General features: G+C 38.5%; 1 protein-coding gene across 2 annotated transcripts in view; it reads right to left on the bottom strand.

Annotated features, from left to right (window-relative positions):
* BACH2 (BTB domain and CNC homolog 2) overlaps positions 1-19,574 on the bottom strand; it is a 226,985-nt gene that overhangs the window by 109,521 nt on the left and 97,890 nt on the right. For both annotated transcript variants that reach the window (XM_067467497.1, XM_060753038.2), the window contains exon 2: positions 603-757. The gene's annotated coding sequence lies outside the window, so the exon portion shown is untranslated. The remainder of the gene's footprint in view (positions 1-602; positions 758-19,574) is intronic.

Here is a 19,574-nt window from a genome sequence, read left to right as displayed (position 1 = left end):
CGAGTGCAAACATTAACAAAAACAATGTTACATTTGAACATTAACAAAAATAATGATAACAGACAATTTAAATAAAACTGATTTGCCCAAAAAAGAAAAATCCCAATAGCTGGACACTCCACACTTGGTGACTTTAAGAGTTGCCAGACTGTGAAAGAAAAATGGTTACCTAGCTCAGCTAATCTGCACCCTGCTGCTGAAAAACTTTATAGAGTAATCTGTCAGACAATGTATATTTTCAACATCTAACAGTGGAATATCACATTTTTTTAAAAAAGCCTGCGCCAATCTAACATATTTCTGAGACAAATACTTAAGCTATTTATAAAGTACTTTGCGCCAAGCTTTCTGTGGCAGAAAAAAGTACTTAGGAACCCCACAAAATGACAAAATTACATTCTCTGTTCAATTTTTAAAGAGACAATAATAGTACTTCAGGATCAATTTATTCACCGCCTAATGTTATCTGCAGAATTACAGCTTTTAGGTTATTTTAACAAGCACTCTATGGATTGTCTGTTTTTTCCAACCAGTCAGAAAGAAATATCTTCTTTGTACAGTCTTGTTTTTTTGATGAAAAGGGAATAAAAAGCAGCACTCACATGTAACTTTCCCAGGATCTGTGCTGGCTAATATTCTCACGAAACAGGGAAGTGGACGAATGGAGAAATTAATCGGTTACAGCAATCCATTAAGATATGAACACCTGAAGATTCACAGGGCAAGCTTATGGCAGCTCAGCTTCGCTGGTGGCAACCTAAAATATAAAAGGTCAACATAAAAGTTTAGAAAATTGAGGCATTCAGCAGCATGTGCTTGATTTTCCCCTGAATCATCCAAAATTAAAATTCATTACAGCTACTAGTCTTTTGTATTTAGTGACTCAGAAATGAGTCAAGAAACATGCATTCAAAGGATGTTTTTGATAAAAACCAGTCATATAACAAATTCACAAAAAATTCTAGTCTACAGCTTTTTTACAGTAGGTTGTCTGCTAAGTTAGTCATTTGTGGCTTCATTTTTTCCAGTTATATAGTTGTAGATGTTATTTTTTCCATATTTTTTATTGTTTTACAGTGTATATAAGAAATAAAATAGATGATCAAAAAAATGGAAAAAAAATATGCAAAAGTGTAAGGAGGTTTACAAAATGATATACGGTCAGTGCTTGTTAAACATATGAAAGTCGTTGGTGTTGTTCTGCACAGGTATACGGTTCAGTATATGAAACGTATACCAAGAAAAATATAATGTTGCTAAAGCATTCTCTTTCTTAGATACTTGCCAAAGAAATTAGCAAGGAATTATTATACTTGTAAACTGATATAAAATGATAACATGCTTCTCACAACTATTGTCTTCTCATGTTTTTTTTTTTCCATGTCAGGAGCGACTTGAGAAACTGCAAGTCGCTTCTGGTGTCAGAGAACTGGTTGTCTGCAAGGATGCTGCTCAGGGAATGCCCGGAAGTTTTACCATCCTGTGGGAGGCTTCTCTCATGTGCCTGCATGAGAAGCTGGAGCTGACAGACGGAAGTTCACCCTGCTTCCCCGATTCAAACCGCTGCCCTTTCGATCAGTAGTCCATTATTCAGTATGAAAATGGATGAGTCTGTAGAAGAGCCTCTGGTAATATGAAGACTCACCAGGCCATTTTATATCAACAGCTCTGATTCATGTAGAAAATCTCCTCATATTCAAGTTTCCCCATATTCCTGTCTTCTAGATAGTTGCTTTTCACATTAGATTGGCAATGTTAGGGACAGAACCTGTGTGCTCCCCTCATGGCATGTTTAATTTTCTCTAGAAGAGAAAGTCTGAATACATCTTTCTGCAGCCATACAGAGAGGTGCAGGAACCTGTCTGTGCGAATATGGTCATGCTGGCCGGAGGTTGCTGAGATGTTATATTTCTTGATTCTGAACTACTTGCAGTTTACTACTTGTAAATACTGTTCTGTAGTTCAGAATGAGGAAATAATATGTTCAGTACCAGGAAATAACGCTGCAACTATCTTATATACTCATGTACAAGTCAAGACATTTTAATAAAAAAAAAAAAAGAAAAAAAAAGGAAAACAACCACACATCCAAAACTGGGTCAATTTTTCTATAGGTCAAAATTTATCAAAAAGGCAGAACTCTCCCCTTTTGCGTAGACTGGTGAAAGGCAAGAACGTGGTCTATCCTGGGAGAACCTAAAAGAAGCACCAACCTCCTGTATTTTCTCAGTAGCGGTGCCACAACTGGACTTTTGAATGCCTGGGTGGGAAAATAGTGGTTAGGGGTGAAGGGTTCCCCAAGGAGGCATTGAATGATCATTTCATAACATGACTCTCAATGTCTCCATGGGCCATATAAACCCCATAATTTTGCCCCCCCCCCCAAACCTGCCTTCAGCTTATACAGAAGGTTGACTTATGCATGGATATATATAGAAGTTCACCAGGAAATCTACACTGCCAGTTTCTTGATGTATTCTTGATAAAGAGGGTCTAATTGAAAAGCATTTTAACAGAGGTAACAGGGAAGATCTCTCTTTTTTATCACACATTCATATATCTAAATTCAAACATACACATGTACAAAGTTGCAGTGGTCAATAAGCTTTGCCCATGAAGTTCTATATCCTCTCCTCAGCTCAGCACCACTGTGGCCCAGTATTTCTGCTACTTGAGTGACTTTGCTGGATGAGATCTGATAACTAAATGAGCTGTTGGAATTTAAAACACATTTGAAAACCCATCTCTTCTGGCAGGCCTACCCAGCCAGTTTTAATTACAAATTTTAAACTCGTGTGTTATGTTTAATCTTTGTTAATATGTATTTTGCAGAAATATATTTTATAGAATGTTTTTAGATGATTATGCGTTTTTAGCAATGTCGTGATCCGCCTCGAGCTGCGAGGAGAAGAAGGTAAGAAATAAAATTATTATTTTGGATGGGGCACAAGGGAAAAAAATGCAAAAAAAGATGCAATTATGATTAAGCCACATTTTCACACACGTAAATCATTAATAAAAACCCAAGGAGCACATGCAAAGGTAGGCTTAACGTCTCATTTACAACTGCACTCAAGCTGAACATTATTCTCCCTTTGCCTCTAGTGGGTTTTCCCCTACCCCATAGTTCAAAGCTATAGAGGACAAGAACAAGTTCTGGTTGGAACGAATGAGAACTGGAAAGAAAAATGTCCCCTCATTATGCATTGAAATCAAATAAGAATTTTTCTCTGACACACAACCCTAATTAATTCTACATATTACGGCAGTGGTTCTTAAACCTGTGGGCAGCAGACCACCAGTGGGCTGCGAGGATGAAAATCTAGTTCGTGAGCCTCCTTTCTCTTTATTTATTTATTTTATTTCCACTCCTTTCGTGCTGCCTGCCACTCCTTCCCTGTCGTTGACCATGGCATATGTTCTGTATCAGAAACTAGAGGTGATTTGGTCTATCCAATGCAATTTTCTGAATCAGTACCTCAAACCGAATCTAAAGTTGACCAAAAACTGATTCGTAATCCTTTTGGTACTAATGTTGGAGAGTGGTCCCTGATCAAAGTGGTCGCTGGTGAAGTAGTCCCTGGTCAAAGTGGTCTGTGGTTAAAAAAAGGTTGGGAACCACTGTACTATGGTCTGGCCTCTGGACATAAAAGAGGAGGATTCTGTTCTAGCCATGTTGTCCTGTTAGCTTTCTACGTGCAAGAATTCCTTCCCTTCCTTTGTCTTCAACCTGCAGTCCCTTCAGGTATTTTGGACATCAGCTCCCAGAATTCCTGACCACTGGACAAGCTGGAGTGCTATAGGCTGAAGATGCCTGCTTTAGGTGAGTGGCAATTTCATAATATGAACAGTCCAGTGGTGCAACCCACTTCAGTGAGAACTTGGCCTCTAGTGTTCTTGGAAGGTATGATTGATGTTCACTGCGGTACAAGCAGCACAGCATCCCAAACATTGCATTCCCCTTCTGCGAATGTCTCACTCTCTATTTCTCTCCCAGTGTTCCTCAGATATTCTTACCCTACAGAAAGAGAGCCAAAGTGTATCAAGTTTAACACATGATCTTATAATATGAAAGCAGGAATTTCTCTGCTCAGGGGGGTCAAGCTAGGGTAAGCTGTAACCTAACCTTGCCCTAATGTGCTGCTAATCACCTGTGTCTTGTCCAAGTCCATTTCATGCCACTATTTTATACAGTCATTCTTTTTTTTCCTCCTGAAATATGGGAATAATTACTAGAAAGTATTTCCTAACACACACCAAAAACAAATCACCCACAAGGGAAACATACTTATGTTACTGTAATAGTCATTTAATGCAATGCAATTACCAAGAGAATTGGACCAGAGGGCTTTCCTTCTGTTGGTTTCATACCTTAAATTGCAGGACTGGTGATATTTTCCCCCATGTGTCAGAAACTTGTACTATATTTGTGCCTATTGAATGCCACCCGTTCCTCCTTTCCTGGAAAATTATGGCAGATAAGCAGCCAATAGCTCATGGACTGGCATGGACTCCCAATTCGAGCAGCACTGCCTTAACTCTCACAATAAGATAGGTACAATGGCATGCAGCTTTACTAATTAAGATAGGGATTGGGTTCCAGGTCTCTGGAGCCATAATCCAACACTCATACCACTACACTACACTACATAGAATATCTGGTATGAGATTTATAGTTTGAAATAATATTGAAATTGCATAGCGACTGTAGAATCTATGGTCTAGAATCAAATGCTTATAAGTTATCAATCATCTACTGGTTTGGAAATATATTTTGAACCTTTAAATGCCAGCATTTTGAGGTTTAAAAAATCCAGTCAACCTGGAACTTGGGATTACAACATTCCTATTCAAGAGGTACATCTGAGATGTCTGGAGCCACACCCATTGGTCACAGATGGGTCTGAAAGAGACTTTAGATAAATTCAGTGTGACAGGTCCATTCTACTGAAATTTTCAGGCAGAAAGTGAAGAGGCACGTATTTCAACATGTTTTCCATGCTCTCACATAATATGCTCCAAACAATCTTGGCAACCACACAACCAGGAGGTGACAATGCAGGCTCCTTGGCTTGAAAATGGAGAAAAGCACCTCCCGAGGGCCAGATATGAGCACCACCTCCTGAAGCCGGAAATGAAAGGAGAAGTCTCTGCCTTTGTATTTGTGTGTCTCATTGTATATGATTGTAAAGGCACTGAATGTTTGCCTATGTATGTAAATGTTGTAACCTAGTCTTAGTCCCCTAGGGGAGAAGGGGAGAATATAAATAAAGTGTATTATTGTTATTATTATTATTATTATTATTATTATTCCACCTTTCTCCTTAAAATCAGTAGTCAAGATGGCTTACAAAGTAAGACATGCATAAATACGTTGAGAATCTGTGCAGAGATTAGCTTCTTATGTTATTATATTGATTTAATAATTTTACTTTAGAAGGACTATTAGAGGGAAAGTGACATAAGAATCTAAAATGTGTTATCGTGGCTATTACAGTGCATGGGGAGACAGGATGTTAGCCGTGAGTCTTGCCAAAAGCCACATATTGGATTCATATCTGAGGGGACTTCCCAATGCATATTCTTAATCATTGCTCTACATAGGCTTTCACAGTACTACAATCATATCTGGTGTCACTGGTCTCCTTTTCACTCATCAGTATTTCTGAAACATTTCATTTCTTACTTTAATATAGGGTTCCTGGCTCTGAAAGTAGGCTTCTGAAGGGGCTTTTGTGTTTGTTTAAAGAAATTAGCCTCATGAGAAATGAATATTAGGAATTAACATTTATACTCATCCTAAAGTAGGAAGATAGTGACTTTTATACATGCTTTGTGCTCAAATAAAATGAATCAATAAATCAAGATAAATTACTCAAAATCGAACTCCTATGCTGATATACAATATCTGTACAAAAAAAATGTTCACAATAATTCCATATATATGTGTGTGTGTGTGTGTGAATGGATGGAATTATCATGAACATTTGTTTGTACAGATATTTACATGTTTTGTATGTCCATATCCAGACAGTACCCGAGTTACAAACATCCGACTACTCGTTACAAACAGAGAGAACTCTACTACTAAGAAGAGAAATTCATGGGAAAAAGGTAAACTTAAGAACAAGCCTACAGGACCTATCTTGTTCATAACACAGTAGTTGCTTGTACTCTTTATGTGAATTACAAACAATTAGTTATATATAATTTTTGAGGGTTTTTTGCTCATTTTCAGATCCTTCCCTAATGTTTTAGTTTCTTTTGATGGACTTCTCCTCTATCAGAATAAGAGGCAGTATCTCTGTATTATTTTTGTGTGTGTGCAAAAGATCACACAATATTTTATCTGCACAAGATCACTGGCTACAAAAGGTTCATTTCCCAGAGTGACATCATCCGTGTACTACACGAGACCCAGTTTGCTAAAATCACCATACAAACAGTCTGTTGCCTTCATTATAGTTTGGCCTGTTTGGCCCCAGCGTCTTTAGCACACAGTCAAAACTAATTGCATACATGGTATCACGGTATCATGTTTGCTCTGTGATCCCTGACTGTCTGAGATCATTCTAGCAATATGTCCCAACTGAGGAAGAAAAATTATTGAAGCAACAAGGGAGTGAGTGGAAGTCATGATAACAAGTGCATCTTAAGGTAGCCTGTCAACTTATAAAGATCCCATACATTCATAAGATTTTCTTAGACAATGAATGTTCAGAGATCGCTTACAGTACCCAATTGATGTGAAAAGAGGACAAGGAAATTTCAGATTATTTAAAAATAATTAATATTCTATGTGTAAATTGACAGAGAGGAAGTGGTCAGACTAATATATTCTCCAATGCAACTTCAGCCAGACTAATACATTCTCCAATGCAACATGTACTGGTTGCAACGTAACAAACTTGGGAGCCTGGAGCCTGTATCACGTTTACTATGGTGTATGTATTAAATCCAATATGTTTTCTGCTTGTTTGTCAGTCATATAAAATATTTTTTACTATACAGCTGCCAGACTTTTATTGGAAAATATCACTGCGAAGACTTCCAGGAACCAATGTAAACACCCAGATGCAGATGTATGTTTTGCTTAACAAAGAGCCAACAACAAAACAATTTCAAGAACAAGTCCGTTAGATTTCAAATGAGAAAGAAGGAAGGCATTTCCAATAAAAAGATTTCAGCGGAAGGATAAAATGGAAGATCTACAAAACATGCACACCAAACTAACAACTTTATTAAAAAGGTTCTTGAATATCACTTCCAAAGGGGAAAAAATACACAACAGTGAACTTCCTCAACAGTTAACCTGCACGTCAAAGAAGGCATTACTTCTACAGCACCCTTGTTCAACTTGGTGTTGTCCAGATGTTTTTAATGGGAACTGATCTAGATCAGAGCTTGGAGAGTTACCTTTTGGGGCTATAATTCCTAGAATGCCCTAGTCAAGCTCTGAACTAGATACTCAAAATGGTGTTGGTTTTACTTTTGCATTATAACAAGCACTCTTCAAAAATATTTTTTTTCTTCTGCCTAGAGCTGAGTGGTCAACAGTCTTTGGAAGACAGCTCTTATTTCTGATGTGCTCATGACACCTCCCTAGAAATTTCATCTATGGTTTTGTCCAAGATTTCCCCATTTGAAGGACTCATACAAATGAGTGATAGGCTGCTACTGTTCTTCTTTTCTAAAAAGGAACTGCCATGGCCTTGAATGAGCCCACTAGATATGGATTGAAGGCATATCTGAGTTCTGAAAGTGAGAAAATGGAACATTTCTTGATAGAACTCACAAAAGTTACATACCATATATACTCGAGTATAAGCCGACCTAAATTTTAGCACAAAAAAACGGGAAGCCTATTGACTCATGTATAAACCGAGGGTGGGAAATGCAGCAGCTACTGGTAAATTTCAAAATAAAAATTGATACCAATGCAATTACATTGAGGCATCAGTAGGTTAAATGTTTTTGAATATTTTCATAAAACTGTAATTTAAAATAAGTCTGCACAACTCTGATTAAACCATTATTCTAACCTTTTTCAATGTAAATGTGATCGTGTATCCTTCCAACAAAAATAGAGTAAAATAATAAATGTAATAACAATAATAAGTAGAGTAAAATAATAAAAGTATGAAAATACAGTCTTTGTCCAGACTGCCAATAGATAAATGGAACTATTGTACCCACAACCCATTCAAAATGGTACAAACAAAATCCAAGTAATGAAAGGCATAATGAAGAGTGCCAAACTGAATAACTGCACTAACATTTACAGCAATGCCTGAAAGCCTCTAATGCAGGCATGGACAAAGTTCGGCTCTCCAGTGTTTTGGACTTCAACTCCCACAATTCCTAACAGCTGTTATGCCAGCTCCACTGGATGCCGGTCCATTTCCGAGCCCAATTCACAGTGCTGGTTTTGACCTATAAAGCTCTATACGGTTCTTGCCCAGCTTACTGGTCCAAACGCATCTGCCCCTATGTCCCACCTCGTAATCTAAGATCATCTGGGGAGGCCCTGCTCTTGCTCCCGTCAACAGCACAGATGCATCTGGTGGGGACAAGAGAAAGGGCCTTCTCGGCGGTAGCTCCCTGCCTATGGAACACACTCCCTATTGAAGTAAGATTGGCTCCCTCCCTCCTGGCTTTCCGAAAAAATTAAAATCATGGTTTTGGGACCAGGCTTTCAGACACTAGATGCAAGCAACACTTTAGAAGGATATTGACTGGAACGGTGACATGGCTGATGAGATTGTTTTATGGTTTTAATGATTGCTTATGTATTGTTTTTAACTGTGACTTATGTTTAATTGTGGTTTTATTATTGTAATTGTTATGTAGTGGCATCGTAACGATGCCCATTGTAAGCCGTCCTGATTCCCCCTTCGGTGGTTGAGAAGTGATGGGCTAGAAATACAGTAAATAAATAAATAAAAAAGCTGTTAGGAATTGTGGGAGTTGAAGTCTAAAATACCTGGAGGGCCTGCTCTAATAAGACATTGGTGGGTTTCTTTATGTAACCAATTTTAATGTTACATAATCTGTTAGATAGGTGGGATATAAATGTTTGAAACACATTGTTTTCTTATTGTTATTGTATGCCTTATTATTATTATTATTATTATTATTATTATTATTATTATTATTTCTGACCTACAGCAACCTAAACCCTATCACAAGTGTTTGAAAGCAATAAATAGTCTTTGTTTGCTTTTGTGTTAGAACCAGAACAATTTGTCAAAAGGCAGGATATCTGACTACTGCTCCCTGCTCTGAAAAAAGGTGTAAATTGCAAGAGAATTAGAACATGTTTATTGGATCACTAGACAAATTAAAGTGAATCTGAACTTCGTGACTGGCAATGGATACATATGATGAAACAGATTTCAGTCTATGTTACCAACTTCTTTCTCTCAGTTAATCTCAAAGGTGCTACAAGATCTCTTTGCAATGGATACATGTGTTAGTGAGTCCAAGAAATAATACACGATCTAAGATTCCAAGCATCAGATTCTCAAGACAGTTTTGAATGGAGAAATGACATGATAAAGTATGTGTTGTGCCAGTTAAATTAGATCAAAACACTGGGAAATACCTCTTGCAGAGTGAAACTTTGGATGACTGTGAGCAGTCAAACTAGACAATATTAGGTTGGACAGATTCTGGTCTAATATAAAGATGATCCTTCACGTTTCATCTACTTTTTCATGTTACAAATACATCTAAAGGATTTGAGTAAAGATTGTATAGATTTAATATCACTTATTTGAAATGCTTGAGACCAGAAGCATTTTGGAATACCTGTATTTACACATAATACATAGTGAGTTATCTTGGAAATGGTGCCCAAATCTAAATACAACATTAATGTATGTTCCATCTACATCAGTGGTTCTCAACCTGGGGTCCCCGGATGTTTTTGGTCTACAACTCCCAGAAATCCCAGCTGTAAGGATTTCTGGGAGTTGAAAACCAAAACCATCTGGGGACCCCAAATTGAGAACTACAGATCTACATGTTATTCACATAAACAGGAGCTAATGTTATACATAATAATTTTATGCATTTTTTCCATGTCAGGAGCAATTTGAGAAACTGCAAGTTGCTTTTGGTGTGAGAGAATTGGCTGTCTGCAAGGATGTTGCCCAGGGGATGGCTAGATGTTTGACTAGATGTAGGAGGCTTCTCTCATATCCCTGCATGAGAAGCTGGAGCTGACACACAGGAGCTCACCCTGCTCCCTGCATTCAAACTGCCAACCTTTCGGTCAGCAGTCCTGCCGGCCCAAGGGTTTAACCCACTGCATCACCAGGGGCTCCATTTTATGCATGAAATAATGTTTGTGTACACTGAACCATCAGAAAGCAGAGGTGTCACTGTCTCGTGTGGACAGTTTCTGATTTTGAAGTATTTCTGATTTTGCAATTCTAAACAAGAAGTGTTCGGCTGACACAAAATATTACATGACAACCTGTTTCTTTACTGCAAAGCCACATAAAAGGGGGCTGCTTTGGAGAGGAGATGCTGAAACGGGAATGCTTGCTACTTTCCCCGTTCGCTGCTTTTCTACTAGAAATCACCTGACTTATTTGCTTAAATCTCCCTGCAGGTTTCATATATGTATTGAAACCTGAAGTGAGATTTAAAGCAACCAAGTCTACAGAAGAGGACAGCAACTGTCGTAGTTGCACAATTTTGATTTTTTTTTAAAGCTATAAAGGAAGAAACATGAAGCACCCCTTTGCCTGCAATACTTCTCTACTAGACAAGTAACACCTGCTAAAATCCCCTCTTCTATGCAATTATTAAATGGGCAAGAGTTCTGTGCCTTATTTCACCTGGCAAGCCCAGACTATTCCCTCCGCAAACTGCAGATCATTGAGATTTAGTGCACATACTTATGTAGTGAATTTAATTAGATCAGGAGAGTGGCTTCTGTGGTCCTTGAGATGTGGCTCAATGTCTACTTCAACATTCCTCAAAAATATCTGTATAACACACAATTCCCACCCCGAGTTAGACATTAGAAGTGATATTTATGTGGAGCCTTTATAAAATACTGTTTTGAAATGTATTTAAACAGAATTTTCACTTAGATTCTTTAAAGAAAACATTTGGTTGAAATTGAACCCAGCTAAGGCGTTGATAATGTTAGTGTAGATCAATTTTATAATAACCCTATGTCTGGATTGACAAGGTACATAATATGTTTATTCACTGATACTTGACAGAGGAGCAGCTAGGCTCAGATTAAATCCAAACATAATAAATAACCTATTTGCTCTTAACAATGCTGATTTTCCATAAATGCCAAAGGGTTTCAGAATACAGATGTTGGCACAACTATGCTATTATCTAAGCAACCTGGTAAAATCATCCTGTTTTAACACTCCTTCACTAAGAATGGAAATGATTAATGTTAATTTTAGATTAACAGATGTAGATTGGTCATCTATATGTTACTCAGATGAAAATCACCTTGCATTTTAATAAAAAAGGCCTTTCAGATGCTATTATCTGTACGAAAATTCTTTTCTTTAAGTCAATGAAAGCAAAAAAGGACACAATTTTTTTCATAAACTATGCCACTGGAATTGGAGGAAAAAGATCAGGTAAGTTTCAAAAGAGAAACAGCCCTCTACCACGTGGTAAGAGTTCAAAGCATACAAAGGCATTAATGTATTTTGTTGAACAGAAGAAACAATATAAAAAGAGAATGCTAAAGCTGGTCTTCAACTTTTGTAGATCTGCTTATACACAAATTTGATAAACATGCTCTCTATAGAAACTTCTATAGCAGTACTTCCCAACCTTTTTTTTTTGACCAGGTTCCACTTTGACCAGGGATCACTTTCCAACATGAGTACCAAAAGGGTTACTGATCAGTTTTTGGTCAACTTTAGATTTGGTTTGGTTATTTGGGGTGCTGATTCAGAAAATTGCATTGGATAGACTACATCAGCTCTAGTTTCTGATACAGAACATATGCCATCCAATAGTCGCCATCTGCTCACTCACAGAAAACCATATTTAATCAGCCTTGGTACTATAAAAGGGTTTCGAGAGACCAGTTGCTCTTGTTGCAATGGTGTAGTAATGATGAGGCCGTGGACCATATTTTAGTTCTTGGGGACCACTGGTGGTTCACGGTCTGCAGGTTGAGAACCACTGCTCTATAGGAACCCCTAACAACACAATTCTATTTTCAACTTCTGCCATTTCTCTAGTCATTTATAGGGTCTTCTGGCAGACCTAGTGATTTCTAGAAAGGTGTTGTTTTAGGTAAAAAGAAAAGAAAAATTCTCATTTACATTTTCACAAGGTCCTGTGCCACTTCTCGTATGAGAATGGAGGGCCTACTGTACATAGTATGTGAGCATTTGTGGTGACATCTTCTCTTCAAAACTTTGTCATTTATGCTATGCAAACACCATTTATACTTGTGGATGGTGTGATTCTGAAATGGTTTCCTTGAAGTTGAATCAGATCTCCTGCAAGTTAAAAATAAAATCTTATTTGGAATTAATAGTGGAAACAAGGATGTTTTTATATTCAGATCCTGAGAGTACTTTATTGGTTCAGGAACTGTGTAAGTGGCACATCTTAAAACTGGACTAGTAAGTGTAACTTGGCAGTGTAAATACAAAACGTACACTGAAGAACAACAAGAAAAATTGTGCTACCTCAAATGCAATAACATCCTGTCTTTTCTAATATTTCCAACAAGTTCCATCAAATGCTGTAACCGAATAAGACAGCACTACAGGCAGTGAAATCATTCACTAGGAATTTGTTTTCCAATCCAAAAGTTAAATGTGCCAGATAGTGACGACTTAAGTTGTTTCTATATAGCTGGAGGACTGAATATGTTTTATGAAGAGGGATCTAGATGACTACAGAAACCCAGTTTGATTTAGATCAGCAAAGAATTAGTAATAAATAAAACACTCTTGAAGTCTCTTTTGCAAAGTTTCACTTCTTTCTGTCAGTCAGGAAAGTATTTTGCATTTCTGTTTCTGAGTCACCAAATTAACATGCACCCTGACTGGAATGACTAAGAATGGGAAGTGATTAAATATTACATTTTGAGTCAGATGGTTCTTTTATACTGTAGACCATGAAATTAAAGGTTGAATTTTTCCAGTTAAAGCAATAAAGGGAAAGATACATCATTTATCTATTTAATGCTGTTATATCCACTGATTTACACGAGTTGCCTTACTCAAATCCAAAGTAATCCTCTGCCCAAGCTATTGTTGCTTTGACTAACAATGTACAACACAAATCTGATTTAACCGCCAAATAAAAACTATTCCTAAAAAGAGCTGAACATGAAACTGAAATCCGGAAACCGCCATAGTATTGAAGTATTGAGCGTCTGAGTCATGAAATTACTTTTCTCCCTGCTAATAATTAACACCAAATCAGCCAGAATGACTGCCTTGGTTTGGAGTGAGCTTGCAATATTTAAAAACCTTCTGGTTTTGTTGCTGTTTTTAACAACACATATAATACTGCAGATATGCCCAAGTTAATTTGCTTAGAGAGAAAACATACCATAGTAGGGGCATATTTTGCGTAACTGGCCAAATATATTGTGGGGACTCAGGGCAGAGAACAGCATATATACAGCAAGTATTCCATGACGGGACATAAAATCACTATAAATATACACAAACACTAAAAACAGTTACATGTACTTTAAAATCAGTTGTTTAAAACCATTTCAAAACACCATGCTGGCTCCAGCCAGCGGAGAGGGTTTCCTATTATTGCCTTTTTGCACTGCCCCAAAGGCTTGGTCCCACAGTGAGGTTTTTACTATCTTTCTTAAAGACAGGAGGGAGGGGGATGATCTAATCTCGCCAGGAAGGGCGTTCCATAGCTGGGGGGCAATCACTGAGAAGGCCCTCTCTCTTGTCCCCGCCAATCGTGCCTGTGACAATGGCAGGACTGAGAGCAGGGCCTCCCCAGAAGATCTTAGCCTTCGCGGTGGTTTGTAAAGGGAGATGCGTCCAGACAGGTAAAATGGGCCAGGGCCATTTAGGGCTTTATAGGCCAAAGCCAGCACTTTGAATTGTGCCCAGCAGCAAACAGGCAGCCACTGGAGCTGACATAACATGGGAGTTGTGTGTTCCCTGTATGCCGCCCCAGTTATTAACCTGACTGCCTTTTTTTGGACTGTTTGAAGTTTCTGAACAGTCTTCAAAGGCAACCCCATGTAGAGCACACGGCAGTAGTCTATCCTGAATGTAATGAGATTGTGGGCTACCGTGGCTAATAAGCTCCAATACTGGAACACTTTTCTGTCATAAAGATGCAAAAGTTCAAGAGATATTTCAGGAGGTAGGGACTGATTTCCTCTCCTATCCCTGCCCCATGTTAACAGGCACATTGACTGGAATTCTTTCAGAAAAGCAGTTGGTCAACACAAAACATGCTCTATAAAAATCTTTGACCCCTACTAGGAAATGCATGTGTTGCAGACATCGTCTGATGAAATTGGATCACAGTGTTCTCAGTCAACAGATACTTGTATGAATCTGTAGGATGCTGTTAGCATCTGGTTTGTACAGATCTATGGATAGAGAATTGATCTTTCTTTTATAGTATCCCACTCTATACTATAAATCTTTGGTTTCTATATGATGTTGTTATGCCTACTGAAGTGGAATATAGTGCTATCATTGCGCAGAGTAAAAGAGCAACCAGAATCTTGTGTACAGTATTACATTTATGCAGAAGTGCTATATGATCCAACAGCAGATGTATTAAGAAAGAAAAGTTTCCAGAGGGGGAAAAAGTTTGAAGCTACTCTGCTAGACATAGGAGTGAATTAAATCTGATTGTGCATGCAGCCATACTTTCTAGAGGTGGACATTTAAAAGCTTTTTGTTTGCAAAAGTGATATCCATGGAGAGTTCTTCCTTAGAATGCATTTTCCTAAATCTAATGAAAACAACCTCTTGGCTGGAGTATATATATTTCTTTCAGGTAAATAACAAATTTACTGTGGTAATGAAATGATCGGACTGAAAGAGATGGATTAATATAGTCTACAGCTACTTTTAAATTATATGCATGCATTATAAAACTTTAGAGACGTTAGAAATAAAAATCTAGATGTACAAAATTTGCGAAATTAAGCCTTCCTTGTAGATCCAATCAACTCTTAATATAAACAGAACAGCTTCTGACAACAGAATTTAGAGGGAAAGTCCCTATTACCTGCTCTTCAAAATGACCACAGAATCTATTCCTTCACATATAAGGATGCACCCAGAACAATGCACTTCTCTAGCAGGGGAGAGACAAAGGGGCTATAAATGGGATGAGTGGAAACTACTGATTCAACAGAAGCAATTTGCAGGACACTGGCTTTTGCTTTCTAAAATGAGAATCTGACCCAGACCCTTATGCCTGGGATTCTTGTGGAAGGAAAAACGAGAGGAGAGGGAATGTATATATGAATGATGATATAAATCAGCATTTCTCAACCTGGGGATTGGGACCTCTGGGGGGTTGAGAGGGAGTATCAAAGGGATAGCCAAAGATCATCAGAAAACACAGTATTTTCTGTTGGTCATGGGGGTTCTGTGTGGGAAGTCTGGCCCAATTCTACCAATGATGGTGTTCAGAATGCTCTTTGATTGGAGGTGAACTATAAATCCCAGCAACTACAACTCCCAAATAGCAAGGTCTATTTTCCCCAAACACCACCAGTGTTCACATTTGGGCATATTGAGTATTCGTGTCAAGTGTGGTACAGATCTATCATTGTTTGAGTCCACAGTGCTCTCTGGATGTAGGTGAAATACAAATCCAAAACTCAAGGTCAATGCCCACTAAACCCTTCCACTATTTTTGTTGGTCATGGGAGTACTGTGTACCAAGTTTGGTTCAATTCCATCATTGGTGGAGTTCAGAATGTTCTTTGATTGTAGGTGAACTATAAGTGACCAACAGCTACAACAGGCCCATAGCCAGGATTTCGATTCCGGGGGGGGGGGGGGCTGAGTCTGAGTGAAAGAGGGTCTACCCTAGCAAACCTTTTGTATTGTTACCCCAATACCCCCATGCATATGGGATATATTGAGCATGGTGATCAGATCATGATATGAATAAATAATGCACCAGTAAGGCCTTTTCGCGAACCACCATCAGAATTTGGGGGGGGGGGGCTGAAGCCCCCCAAGCGCCCCCTCCCCGACTAAATGCCTGAGCTACAACTCCCAAATGACAAAATCAATACTTATCTCACCCCCTGCCAACCCCATCAGTATTCAAATTGGGTATAATTGGTTTTTGTGCCAAATTTGGTCCAGTGACTGAAAATACATTCTGTATATCAGATATTTGCATTACAATTCATAACAGTAGCAAAATGACAGTAACGAGGTAGCAACAAAAATAATATTATGGTTGGGGGTCACCACAACATGAGGAACTGTATTAAGGAGTTGCAACATTAGGAAGGTTGAGAACCACCAACATAAATGGTAACTCTTAAATTGATGCACAGATATTCTCAACAATGACAATCTATATGACATTTTGGAGACAATTTTACTTACTGAGAGAAGAAAAGAAATCAGAGGAGGAAAAGGGATTTTAGGATTGCATATGGACTGATTGTTTATTGTTTAGCTCCATTATTGAAATATTGCTAAAAATAATTTTCTTTTTTCTAAGCATATTTGTCCTGTGAGGGTTCTATTGTTGTCTTCTAAAGTGATGTTATTCACGCACTTCCCACTCGTGGGGAAGCTCCATGAACATCATTTTTTTTTTCTGGAGTATGCAGACCTCACTGTTGGTAGTACTTTAAATGATTCAATAGAAGCATGAGTCACAGTTCTTCTATTGTAACTTATTTTGAATATATGAATCATCTATGATTTCAGAAAAAAATCAAGAGGAAACATGGTAGTTTTGCTGTCTGTCATAGTGCAAACTTTAAAAAGTTTTGGATGAAGCAAAACTTGGACAGGTTTTTATCTACTCACATTTGCATGGTTTTGAACTGCTAGGTTGGCAGAAGCTGGGGCTAACAGTGGGAGCTCACCCTACTCCCTGGATTCAAAGCGTCAACCTTTTTGTCAGCAAGTTCAGCAGCTCAGCGATTTAACCTGCTATGCCACCAAGGAGCCCATTCATAACCTTGCACAACTGAGCCACAATATTAATACCTTTTTTTACCAGCTGGATCAAAATCTAGTTATAACCTTTTGAAGAGGGGGAAAAATCATGATCATGTTTTTAAGTGAATGGAAAAACAAAGACTACTCTATCTTCAAGAAGCAGAGCCAAAGGCTGTTGGAACGGAAATCTGTAATTCTCCAACTTGGCTCAGAATTACAGCTTTTCTTTGCAACACATTAAATGAACAACAAAATGGGACCTGATCAGGAATGAAAACAAAAAACGTATTAAAGAAAAATAAATTATATTCATTCAGAGGTGCCCCTGTGTCTCACATCTGGCATTGTGAGTGAGGCATAATAAATGACATATGTACTTGGTTAGATTCAAGTTGTGTAGTATCAAGTTTGCTAGGCAGCATAACTTAAACAACAATGTGTATATTTGTAAGCATATTCTGAAAATATTATACTGTGCAGATATTTCAATGAATATTGTAACTGAGCAGGTGAGTCCGAAGATTTGTTATTAGCTGCACTTTTATCTTTGCCTTCATCCAAGGATGGTCACATACATGCTTGTTTTGTTTTGTTCTCAAAACAATCTTATGAAGTGGATTAGGCTGAGAGATGGCAAATAAGGTGATCAGTGAGATGAATGAGACCAACATCTTTCCTATACAGTAAACTACTTCCCGTATTAACTGAAATATCCTTATTTAGGTGTTTAACAGACAACTCACAGAATATATGGTATGCCTGTTCATTTTTGTAATAAACAACTGAGAAAAATCACAATCCTAAATCAACGAATCTACTGTACTGCTCCCAACTAAACAAGAATGTATTATGTCTCATTTGGTTTAGTGCAGGCATAGGCAAACTTTGTCTTTCCAGGTGTTTTGGACGCCAACTCCCATAATTCAATTGTGGGAGTTGAAGTCCAAAACACCTGGAGGGACAAAGTTTGCCTATGCCTGTTTTAGTGGGTCTACTCTAGTCGGGACTAGATTTTAACAATACATTACAGGAAATCTCTCTCTTTTGAATTTCCATCTTGCTGTTCAAAGCAGACTAGACATGACTACATTTTCTATCACAGCTAACAAGATGTGTTGGTTTTCTGTACATTTTCCCCACCTACTCAGCATATGAAGTCACAGAGTATCAGCCACCAAATATACTAAGCCAGACTTTAGTGGAATCTCCAAGCTAGGTGGAAGAATTATACAAAGAACAAGTGAACATCACAACAAGGACATGTCACCACAAACAGGCTGTTTCAAGTGGCCACCCTCCACATGTTAAATACACATTGTGTGACCAGGCAGACTTTCTATATTTTTAGAGCAAAAAACTTTAACTGTAGTGTCTACTGTTCAATACCCTAAGTGGCAGGGTGTTGACGCTTTTTCACATCTGAAAAAAAGGTAGAAGGTTAAGATGCCAGCCACACTGTGCTTATTTGGGGAATGGAAGTCATTGGCTACTTGACACGTGCATTCGGGGCTTATCTTCATCCATTTCGTGTCCCGGCTTTTGGAGGGCCCCCCGATCCGTTTTGTCTGAGCCCCCCAAAATTGGGAGGTCAGACATTCATTTTTTGTTTTCAGGCCAAAAGATCAGTTTTCCTTCAGCCCATTTTTTTGGGAGGAGGACTTCACCCATAGGCCCTAGGGTAACAGGGTCTGCAACTGAGCACCGAGTAAGGAGCACTCCTTACTTGGCACTTGGCTGCAGAACCTGCGAAGCCCAGGCACATAGGCCCAAAGCCTGCATCCATAGACCCAAAGCTCTGGGATGCCTGCAGCTGAGCGCCGAGTAAGAAGCGCTCCTTACTTGGCACCCAGCTGCAGACCCTGCCAGACCCTGGCGCTTTGGGTCCACACGCACGGCAATCAATCTGAAAAGCAGACTTAGAGTCTGTACCCACTCCCGCCTGCCTTTCGTTTTGAGCCTATTTTCGTTCCATGAGGGGCCTTCCCATTTCATGCCATCCAAATGGATGGAACGAAACGGAAACATGAATCAAACAGATGGGACAAATTTCAGGCCCATGACTATTGGCTACTAGAGTATGGACAAATTTAGACATTGGGGTAAGCTAGAATTCTTGAGAATTCTGCTTGACCATGAATAAAGTGAGGTGTCGGTGCAAACTTCTCAAAAATCTCAGGTACTTCTATCAGCTATTTATTCACTATGACATTCAAGTCTGACTTCTTCTCCTAAGAAAAAAAACTTGGTTTTGTTCATGGTTTATGATTCCCATATATTTGGGGAAAAGATAAGTTAAATTATGTGGTCTCTATGTCAAGTGAAATGATAGATTGAAGGCATCTGCCACTGAGCTGCTTCTACTTACAGTATGGGTGATTGAGGTGCCCTAGCACCAACACAGCATTTAATTCATTGTAATTCTCG

This window comes from Anolis sagrei, chromosome 1 (genome assembly GCF_037176765.1).
Source record: "Anolis sagrei isolate rAnoSag1 chromosome 1, rAnoSag1.mat, whole genome shotgun sequence".
Lineage (NCBI taxonomy): Eukaryota > Metazoa > Chordata > Lepidosauria > Squamata > Dactyloidae > Anolis > Anolis sagrei.
The sequence above is the reverse complement of the archived record's forward strand: the minus strand, read 5'-3'. Positions and strand labels throughout refer to the sequence as shown.